The sequence below is a fragment of the Anser anser genome (assembly GCF_964211835.1).
Source record: "Anser anser genome assembly, chromosome: 24".
Classification (NCBI taxonomy): domain Eukaryota; kingdom Metazoa; phylum Chordata; class Aves; order Anseriformes; family Anatidae; genus Anser; species Anser anser.
In genome coordinates, this window is record NC_139745.1 from 2,607,757 (window position 1) to 2,618,839 (window position 11,083).

Genomic DNA, 11,083 nt, shown 5'->3' on the forward strand with positions numbered 1-11,083 from the left:
CAGGTTTTCAAAGAGAATAGGATCTTTCTGGCCAGTAAAACTGCTGTTTCTGTCATCTTCATACAGCCTGCCACTCATTAAGTCCCCGAGCGATACAATGCCCAGGACCCCTGGCATATTTCTGAGCCTCTTTTTCTTTACTCTGTTGGTGGTTTTTTTTTCCTTTTTTTTTTCTTTTTTCTTTTCCCCTTTAGTTTGCTATGTCTCTTCAATCTATCAGCTGATCAGAGGCAATTCACTTCCACCTGATGATGACAGCATTATTTCTCTTGCCCGCCCCGCCCCCCCAGCTATAATCAGTTTGCCAATCATGGAAATGAGCTCCTGTATTTAATTTTCTTACATGCCTATTTATTCTTCAAATGCCTTGAAAGTTAAGTTTAGCAGTCTCAGGAACTAAAAGATGGATTCGATTTGAATTCCTGTCACAGCACCCATGACATCACATCTCTATGTGATTAAATATTCCCATTGTCTTTCTGCAGTTTAACCCATTTGGCTGACTTCTTTGGTAATGGGATAAAGGTACGCAAAGTGAGGGCTGGATTGTCACCTTCACAGAAAACTGCATCCATTCAGCCTACCTGTCCCATTGCCAGTTTAATCCAACAACTTGCACCATAAAACTCAAGATCATTCATGTCTTTGGGACTGAATCCAGCCCCAGCCCTTTTCTTTCTAGGCCATGCCTAGGGGCCAGTAACTCAAACTGGGCCATGAAGGGCTGAGATACCAAGCGTCACTCTGAAATCTCTGCAAGCCGCCTCAAGGAAGGACCTAGCAGACCCGGTGTCTTAAACAACCAAGTTCTGTGTTTCAGAGCAGCTCTCCTGGATGCTGCAAAGATGCTGCCCCTACGAGCAGACACGGCAGCTCCTGTTTTCAGTGTTTATGGAAAACATGTCATTATATATCTTTCCCTAGCTATCTTTCCTAGAATCTTCCTGTCCATTCATCCAACTATCCAACCAACCAACCAAGCATCCAGGTACTTATCTTCATATTTCTCAATCCTATGGTCCTTACTCATGGAAAACCTTAATCCAAGAAAACCTTTTTGTGTCAGCAGGCCCACCTCACACAGTAAAATCCTCCTCAAGGAACACAACATAGGATTGGGCCATAAATAATTTGCAAGTATAAACAGAAAGGAATGTTTTTCCAATGCTCTCCAGTGATGGGAGGGCCAAGATGTATTATCAGGCATTGAATTACTTCTGTAACTAATATTTTGTTTTGTGTTACAGATAAAGCAGAACTAAACTAATTAACAATTATTTTTCCTCCCTTTTTGCCTCTCCTCCCTTAAAACAACAAAAGAGCTCTTGCCTCTCCAAAGTCAATTAGTCACTGGGCTAGAACATAGGCTTTTGACATTGTAATTAGACTTCATTAATGGATCGCCAAAGGCAGCAAGATGCAAACCTACTAGATGAGCCTCCCTTTGCATTTTCTTTCAGTTAATTACATGCTTATCTTGGAAACAAAAGATGCTGCACACAATGAAAAAATTATTTGTATTGTCCCAAATTGTGGAATGATGGACTTAGGGTGAAAGCCTCCTTGTTGAAGGTTGGAAAGAGATCCTTCTGCTGACATGGAACTCCTTTTCCCTCTCTTTGCTGCTGCATCCTGAATATGACCTCACCACATTGCCACCAAGTCCTGAGTCCCTTTAGATCTTTTGGCAAAAGAGTTTATGAAACACTGTCCTTTGGATCTGGAAAAAAAATCCTTGACCATTTTTTCCTTACCTCCCCCTGGGCGCTGCGTGTGCCATCAGAAGACAGGAGCCTGAAGCTTCCACTCTTCCCAAAGGCAGGGGAAGAGTTCCATCTCTTAGCAGAGCACTTTTGCCAACATCATCCCTCTGGGGAAGTGATTTTCTCATGCAGGTCATTGATATTATAACAGAGGGCCATTAGTAATCAAATAAAAAGTGCTTTCAATTAAACTGAGGGCTTCTAGTTTGGTAACATCTTTCAATAGCAATTTGTAACACTAATACAGTATAATTGCTGCTAATAAATGGGTAGGTAGCAGACCAGTTATTATTATGATTTTTCTCCAAGCAACATCAGGCACAGGAAAGTGTCTCAGGCTGTATGAATTTACAGTTCCTTGTGAAAAGCATTGAACTTCCTCTCTCCTGGTCCTCTGAGGTAATTCAGTGAACAGACAGTTTAAGGTGCTAGTAAATTTATGTTGTGAAAATTATTTGTCATTTAATGTTCAACTTGGGAAGAAGCTTCAACAAGCCAATGTACACTACCCTGCGTAATTCCTTTAATGAACTTACTAAGGATCAGAGCTCTGGCAATAAATTTTAAATGGCTTTACACTTCAGATAGACATTTGGAATTATTTATTCTTTAATCACCAATCATGTCCGGAACTGTTTTGTGAGTTTTACAATTGTTGTGTTATTTTATAGTTCTGTGGCCTGCTTCCCACTATTATATACTGCAAAGATTAAACTGGAGATAACAATAAATGCTGAACAGTTATCTGTCTTCAGGTAGTACTATGTTCGTTGGTGGAGATTGTTATCCCTCTTCTCTCCATGGAGAAAATTAACCCTAATGATAGGGAGCATGTGGCATCATAAAGGGCTTGAGGTATCAAACGAGGCACGGTAGGGATGGGTAGGGACAGAGAGTCCTTGCTCTCCCAGACTATCCTAAGGCAGGTGAAGGACAAGGCATGGAGGTAATTTTATGGGTGAACAATGAGGTGCTTTCCTTCCCATACAACTGAGCACATTCCCACACGTCTGACTCTCTGTCCTGGATGACAAAGACCTGTCTACAGTTGTCAAAGGACAGCTTTTGGAATAGCCTTTAACAGAAAGCTCACACTGATATTTCTAGGGTCACAACAGACTGCTTACCACACCCTGCTCTCACACTGCACAGCTCTGTGACCGTCTTCTGATGAAAAAGCCCTGGTTTCAAAGAGAGAAGGGTAAAAGGCTTGGGGCTGAATGTTGCAGCCCAGACCACTGCAGGCTCATACTACAGCCACCTCTTTCTCACTGCCTTAGAAGCAGGTACAGCAAGGGAAGAAGCAATGCCCCTGATATGGTGGGCAACAGAGTGACAAAGGGGCAACGTCCCCATATCCGTCAGTCAGCTGGAAACAGGGTCTTCAACACCGCAGCACGACCTTACATGAGTCGAGCTGCTACCAGGTAGCTGGTGTGGGCACATCCTGTCCTGGAGCTCCCGGTGACTCAGAGTACAGACATCTGAGCACACAGCGAGGATCTGGAATGGCATTGCCCCTCTGGCAGCAGCGGCCCCACTCACATCGTGTGCCAGGGCTCTCAGTCTCGGGGACTCTGTTGCAGACCATTCAGACAGGCATAAAATTAGTGAACCGCCTCCATGGGGGAAATCACTTCCTGACCTTTCATGCAATCAAACTTCAATGTAATCACCTGACACTTCTCATTTTTATCAGTATACCCACAAATTAGCCATGGTGTCTCACCAACTAATAGGAGGAAAGTAATTACTGGCACTACTGCTGGAGCTGATAGCAAGGGCTACTTTGGGAAATAAAGGATTAATTTCAAATATATATGTAGGAGATCTTGATAGCAGCAGGTGTAAGGGGAAAAGAAAATTTAAAGTTGACATAATTGTGGGAAGAGAGATAATTTTAGAAGTGAACACGTATTTGGAATTGAGGTTCAATCCTTTTAGCATCTTGGACAGCAATTGAAACTTCTCAAACCCAGACGCCATTTCCTTCCAGTAATAACTAAACAAAGAAAATTCACAAAGAGAAGGTAATGAGAGAAGGAGGTATCCTTCCACGTCTGAGGGGCTTGTCCCCATAATCAGAATATGGGGAGAGAGGAGATCAGGCTGATATTAAGCCGACAAAACTCCACCTGATTAAAATGGTCAATCTGACACGCCACGCTGCAGACCCCCAAATGCTGCACTGGGAAGAAGTGCAAGGGCTGGTGGGAATGAGGCTGAAGCAGGACATGGCCGGTGTCTTCCCAGATGCTGGCATGTAAAAAGGAGACGGGGACACATCTCCGCTCACCATGCTGGCCTCTAGAAGGGGCTAGGCTATAACAGGGGGAACTCCCCCATATGAGCAGTGGGAGGGCGTTGCAGAGAGGTCTAGGCTACACCCTCACACTCAATAGGATCATACTGGACCACATTTTTTTACCAAAACCTCCAGTTTCTCTATATCCCCAGAACACTGGATGCACAGGAAAACTGGGAGACAGCTGCCAGGAGGGAATGAGATCAGTGCGAGAGGGAAAGGACAGGTGCTTTGAAAGGCATGCAGCATCCTGGCCTGGATGAAGCTGCCTGCCTTAGAGCATGAATAAAAGAAAAAAGCTGTGCTTGTTCTTTTTAGGTAAGTTTTCCAGACATCTGGGACACCAGCTACAGCGGAGAGGAGGCAGAGATGCCCCCTCTGCAGAGCAGCTGGATGAAAGGCCGCCCGCTGCCAGGCGGTCAGATGCACACCCACGCTGCAGGAGACCCGGCTCCGGGTGCCCACCAACAGCCTTGGTCATGCACTGAATAAGAAACAGCCCTGGACAGGGGACACAGAGCAGCAGACAGGCTGTTTTTTTTTGTGTTGGACCAAGGGACAGATCCATCACAAAGAGAGACAGGGAGCGGCCTTCGCCCAGCGCCATGCAAATCACACGTGGGGCAGTAGGCCTCAGTCCTGTTTCCTCACGTCACACGCTGGCATGTTCAGCAGAGTTTCACACAGCACTTGACCCCAAGACATCCCCTGGCACCGTGTACATCCCTGGGCACCCAAAGGAGCCCAAAGCTTTGGCTGGACTCAGCTTGGGGGGCTCGTCCCCTGCCCCACACAGCACTGGATCAGAGCAGGGTCAGAGCTCGCTGCCCTGGGGACATCCTCTGAAGGATGCGGAGGCGAGGTGTGGGGAGCACTGTCCACAGCAAAAACTGCTTCCCAAGCTTTCTGCCCCGTCAGGCAGGGCTTTGAGCTCCATCCTTGCAACATGTCACAGCGGTCACTAGATGGCCCCATCTGAATACAAATGACAACCCTGCCAACGTCCCCCGGCTCCAGCACGCACACAAACCCAGCCCCGCACCCCCCGCACCGCTCCCCGGCTGCTCTCCTTGACGCTGACAGTAATTAAAGATAACACCACTTAGCCTTCTGTCATTTGCACTGAATCAGTAATGTTTGATTTGTTTAACCTTTGCATCAGAAAAGTTAAATAAATAAATAAGCACCTCAGCAGGGCGTGCAGTGCCCAACAGGGAATTGGCAGCGGCGGGGACGATGTGGGGCTACGGGAAGGATGTGGGGCTACGGAAAGGATGCTCCGAGGCCTTTACTCTAATTTGGTGCAGACTGTTGGCACCCTGCATGCTCTGTGCACCACCAGGGCGGTGGGGCTCTTCCCCCGGTCCCTCTCTGCTCCCCTCGTCCCTGTTCTTGGAGGGAACTGCTGGTGGCAGTTCACTGAAAGGAAAAGATAATGGTTTCTTCCTGAAAATGGTGACAGAGCTGGAAGTACTGACTGCTCCCATCTTGCTTTTCATGCTGGGAGCATGGATTAACCCGGATGTTGACCTGCCAGGGAGCTGCAAGTAAGGGAAAGTCAGGCGCAGATGTGACGTGAAGCCCCCAGGCCTGTGGAGCCATGCCAGAGGCAGAAAACAGGGATGGCCAGAGGGAGAGTGAGCCTGGGAGGTGGGAGCCAAATCAAACAGCATGATCTGGCCACAAGTAAAGGGTGGGTGTGAGATTTTCAGTGAGATTTTCAGTTTTTCAGCAAACTGCAGAACCAGAGACCTCCATAGGTCCCCTCCCACACAGACAACCCCGTGTCCTAACATCTCTCCTCCAGGCCCTTTCCAGGCTCTGCTTGTACAAGCCTGTAGTTCAGCCCTCGCTGTCTGGATCCTGATATCTCCCATCCAGCTGTCATCACTCCGCAATGCTGCACAGAAGCTCTTGCAAGAAGATTAATGGCATTACAGCAGCCTCTGCAACTGCTGTGTCCTAACCTAGAGCCTGGGTCACCAGCAAGGAATGGCTGGGAGGTTTTCAGTCCCAAACCACAGCCTCTCTCAGACTTTTGGAGGGCTTTTAAGGCTGCAAGCTCCTCTTACCTACCTGTCTGCACCCCTTACTACAGGGCACAAGCAAGACATGAAATGAGGGTGGATGCCTTGCTGGACAGACCCTTTTCTCCGCAGGGCTACACCCCTCCCTGATCCCATGCTGCAGGGACAGCCAGAACATTTTTGCCTTTGGATCTCCATGCAGCAAGCTGGGCTGCCACTCTGGCAGTCCGTGGACAGTCCTTCTGGCAGCAGTAAGCTATCGCCTGCAGTCCATGCTCCTCTTTCCAGGTCCTCTGTCTTGTTTTACCTAGCTGCTCATCTCAGACTTAATATTTCCAGGTCATTTAAGCTACTTTATTTCCTTAAGGAGAGGCAAGTGGAGACTGTAACTGGAGCTGATAAAGCCTTAGACTTTGACCTCAACATTTATCTGCTTAGGCTGAAGCTTTCCAATTCTCCAGGCTGTGTAGAGGACAAGTAGCTCCATTTCCCTTGGAGACAGATTCTCATTTAAAGGTAGAGGGCGAGAGTGCTCTTGCAGAGCACCCTGCTTGGGGATGCTGATCTTTAGGCTCAGGGTATATTCAGCCTTGGATCAGTTGTTCCCTCTTCAGTGGCCTGAGTTGGTCACAGTATCTCACAACATCCCAGGGGGACATTTTTCTTCTTTCTCTCTCAAAAGAGATCGCAGAACTGATTGTGCTGTGTGACAGGGAGACAGGAGAAGGCCGATCCCATAATATGCCCAGGAACTGCAAGACATCATTTCTCATATCACAGGAGAATGGCCCACGGCCATCAAAAGGAACAAAAAAAAAAAAAAAAAGGATGCTCTAATAGCAGGCCATTATCTCGTGACAATGGCTCTGTTAACACAGGCTAACCCTTCCGATGTGCTTAGAAATCTGAGAAAGGAAATGAAAGGTGCTGTCAGTAAGGAGAGCTTGTATTTAGTGTTTCTGTCCAAGTGGAGAAACGGGAAGTGGAATTTGAGACAGCAGTTCTGCAGGCTTAAAGAAATAGATTGAAAAATGCATTTGGAGTGCGGAAACAGCATAAAACATGTTGCAGTTCGGCTCATTTGGGATTCCAGTCATAGAGGCAGCAACACTGTGGAGGATTTAGCTTGCCAATCAACATCTTATTTATTTCCTCTGAACAGGATATCTTTATTCTGTGTCCGTTGCTGCCTCCAACATCTATGGAGATTGCAATATCAAGCAATATGGCTCATTTTTTTGTTTGCTTGGTTTGTTTGTCCATAGCAGCACGAGATGCAGGAAAATATCAATACTTGGGAAAGAGCTCCTTGGCACTGTGAAATACTCCTTCACCTACAGGTCACCCAGCTGTGTCTGGCTCAGATACAGGGATTACACAGCGGTGAAACTAGAGCTTAGCTTGCTAGGGATCATCTGCTTCGTCTTGGGTTGAAATATCCTCCTAAGTGCCTTAGGCTGGGGTGGATGAGAAGAGGAGTGAAGCAATTTAGAGGAGGACAAAGACAGACTGGAAAATAAAATCCAGCTTTCCTGTCCTGCATACTCACCACTTGAAGCTGGGGCCCAGATGTGCACGGTTTATGTCTGGTGGCCTGCGTGAAATGAGTTACGGCCCATTGCTCAAACCAAGAGCTGCTCCCAGCTGGCTGCACTGGAGCCAGGCCCTGGCTAAAGGCTCAGGCTACAGAGCTGAGAGCCTGGGGGGGTCGGTGGGGTCCTATTTACAGCCCTAGTGAGGGATGTGGTGTCCATGGGAATGCAACCCCATGGTTTCCAATTTCTGAGCTGAAGCAAGAGTCCCTTTGCTCCCCCCAGAACTCCTTGGGAGGCTCCAGCTGCACGGGGGGGTCCCCATGGTCTGCCCAGAGTCCTGGAGCTCCCAAAAGTCAGAGACCACTCTAAAATTGTTGAACTGTTGAGACTCCATAAGGACTGCTCCTGTAGTCAGGGCAACAAGAAGCTTTATATTGTTTTGGAAAAATCAAACAGAAACAACTGTTTGAAGTTGGGTGGGGGGAAGCTTTTCCAGAACTCCCAGGGTGGGAGAAAGCATTTAAAATCTCATTTTCATTCTCTTCAAGAAAGAAACCTTTTCCTGCAGTTGTTACCTCAAAAAAAGATCCTGATCCTTTCACTAGCCCTCCCTGAATCAAACAAAGAACAAGGTTCACATAAATGAAAGCCGTCACTCAGAACGTTTAATACATAAAATTAGATGTAATGAAAAGAAAAACAAACTGGACCTGTTTCTTCTAAGAAGTATTTAGATCTTCGTATTCATAATGAAGTTTTACCATTGTTTTTCCTTGAAAATATTTGAACTCTACTAGAAAAAATAGTCCAACTTTCCAAAGAGACATCAGAAAATAACTTTGGATTCCAATAAATGTAACACCGTCTTTTGTTTGGGATTTTGGAACTGGAAAAAAATAGACTTTCTGCAGGAAAAAAAAAAAATGCAGTAAATCCAAGACAGTAGGGAGGAAAGCCACATGCCAAAATTTTAGCATGGAAAATTTTTTTGCTTCCAAAAATCACGAATCACAGCTTAGGTTGAAAAGAAACAAACAGCATCATTTCAAGTGAATGTATTGAAGCACAGCCAACTGTTCTCGTTTTGGTTATTCCCTCACCCTCCCAAAGTTTCATGTTTCTCCCATTTAAATAAAAATCTAGAGCAACAAAACAATCCTTCTCACTTGAAACATGTCTAACCAAAGGCTTAGCCACCACATTTTCTGTGGGAAAGATCTTTGTTTCCTGCTGAGCTCTGTGACGGCCCAAGCTTCTCTGTGGTCAGTGGAGCTCTGCATTTTAGACTTCCTGGCAATCAGGCTCACAAATCATTCAGGGTAAAGGTTTTGTACAGATTCTGAAGGATAGGTGTTTACAAAGAATAGCACCATGAATTCCTATTAAACTAAGGTCTCATGCTGCAGGACTTCTGATATGCTGATTATCTTCGATTCTCTGTATTCCTTCACAGCTTCTGTTCATCACGTTGCAGCTTCAGCCAACACCATCTGTGGTAGCACCAGCTCTCCTTTTGTACATCTCTGCAGTAGGTCCCAAAGCACTTCACAAGCCACACCATTGCGACATCCCTTCTCACCTCTGGGAGGACTGAGAGCCACAAGCAGTTCCAAGGCTCAACAGCATCCTTAGTAGGTAGAGCCTGACAAGGCTGAGCACTTACAACGGTGGATCAGCCACTCAGGACCCAACTGAGTTCAGGTGCTGATGGACTGGGTGCTGCCATCTAACAAAGAACGATCACAGAATCACAGAATTGTAGGGGTTGGAAGGGACCTCAAGAGATCATCGGGTCCAACCCCCCTGCCAAAGCAGGTTCCTTAGAGCAGGCTGCCCAGCTAGGCGTCCAGACGTGCCTTGAATTTATCCAGAGAAGGAGACTCCACAACCTCCCTGGGCAGCCTGTTCCAGCGCTCCGTCACCCTCACCGTGAAGAAGTTCTTTCACATGTTGGTGCGGAACTTCCTGTGCTCCATCTTGTGGCCATTACCCCTTCTCCTGTCCCCACAAACCACTGCAAAGAGGTTGGCCAAATCCCTCTGTCTCCCACACTTCAGGTATTTATACACATTGATGAGATCCCCTCTCAGTCTTCTGTTCTCCAGGCTGAACAGACCCAGGTCTCTCAGCCTTTCCTCATAGGGAAGCTGCTCCAGGCCCCGTACCATCTTTGTGGCCCTCCACTGGACTCTTTCCAGGAGATCCCTGTCTTTTTTGTACCGGGGAGCCCAGAACTGGACACAGTACTCCAGGTGAGGCCTGGCCAGGGCAGAGCAGAGGGGGAGGATCACCTCCCTTGACCTGCTGGCCACGCTCCTTTTAATGCACGCCAGGATCCCATCGGCCCTCTTGGCCACCAGGGCATGCTGCTGGCTCATGGTCAACCTGTTGTCTACCAGGACCCCCAGGTCCTTCTCCTCAGATCTCGTCTCCAACAGGTCATCCCCCAGCCTGTACTGATACGCGCTGTTGTTCCTTCCCAGGTGCAGGACTCTACACTTGCTCTTATTAAACCTCATTTGGTTTCTTCCTGCCCATCTCTCCAGCCTGTCCAGGTCTTGCTGAATGGCAGCACAGCCTTCTGGCGTGTCAGCCACTGCTCCCAGCTTTACCCCACACAGCTGTACCCCAAAATAAAACTCAACTGTGTTATGGATAAAACACAACTGTATATGGATAAAACACAACTGTGGTAAAAGGGCCACACAGCAGAAAGATGACAGACCTGCCACAGACTTGCCTTGCAAGTCCACCAGGCCACTATAACCTTCAGGGGAGCACTGAGGCCTACCCCAGAAAAGCTTCAGAAGGAAAAAAGGCTCTGTGTTTTTACTGAGGCAGTGAAAACCTGCCCAGGGCATGTCACATTTAAAACCCATGGACAACAATGACCCACAGATGCTGCCTAGCAAAGCTGGCATCTAGGCTTCAGCGGAACTAGCATGACCCAAAAGCTTGCTTCGTCTTTTCTGCATGGAAGTCAGTCCCATCTAAACAGATACTTTTTTGTTCATTTGTTTCATCCTTCTGCAAAAACAAGATAAAATATCAGTCACTTTTTAGCGTGGGGCAGAAGGGGAAGGAATCCTATTGATAATAAGTGCTGATGAAGAGGGAGAGTGGGAAGCACATCTGCAGAGGATACTTTCTGATAGATTATTGTCTGCTGGGTGTCGCAGGCCCATTTCCTCCCATCAGAATTCTGCTGGTGGAAGCACTCCCGGGAGACACAGCTCCACATCTGTACACAACACCAGAGCTTACAAGAAATGTGAATCCTGGCTTTCAAATGCCAGTAATGAGAGAAGAGCGGGGGAGTAAGAAATGCTTCTTTTATTAATCAAATTCCCCCCTCTCATCTGCACTGCCTGCCACCATCCATTCTGGAGAGCGTCGTCGAAGTGTGAGGACATGCCAGCCTAGCTGCTTGTGAAGTCTATTGGTAGAGTAGCC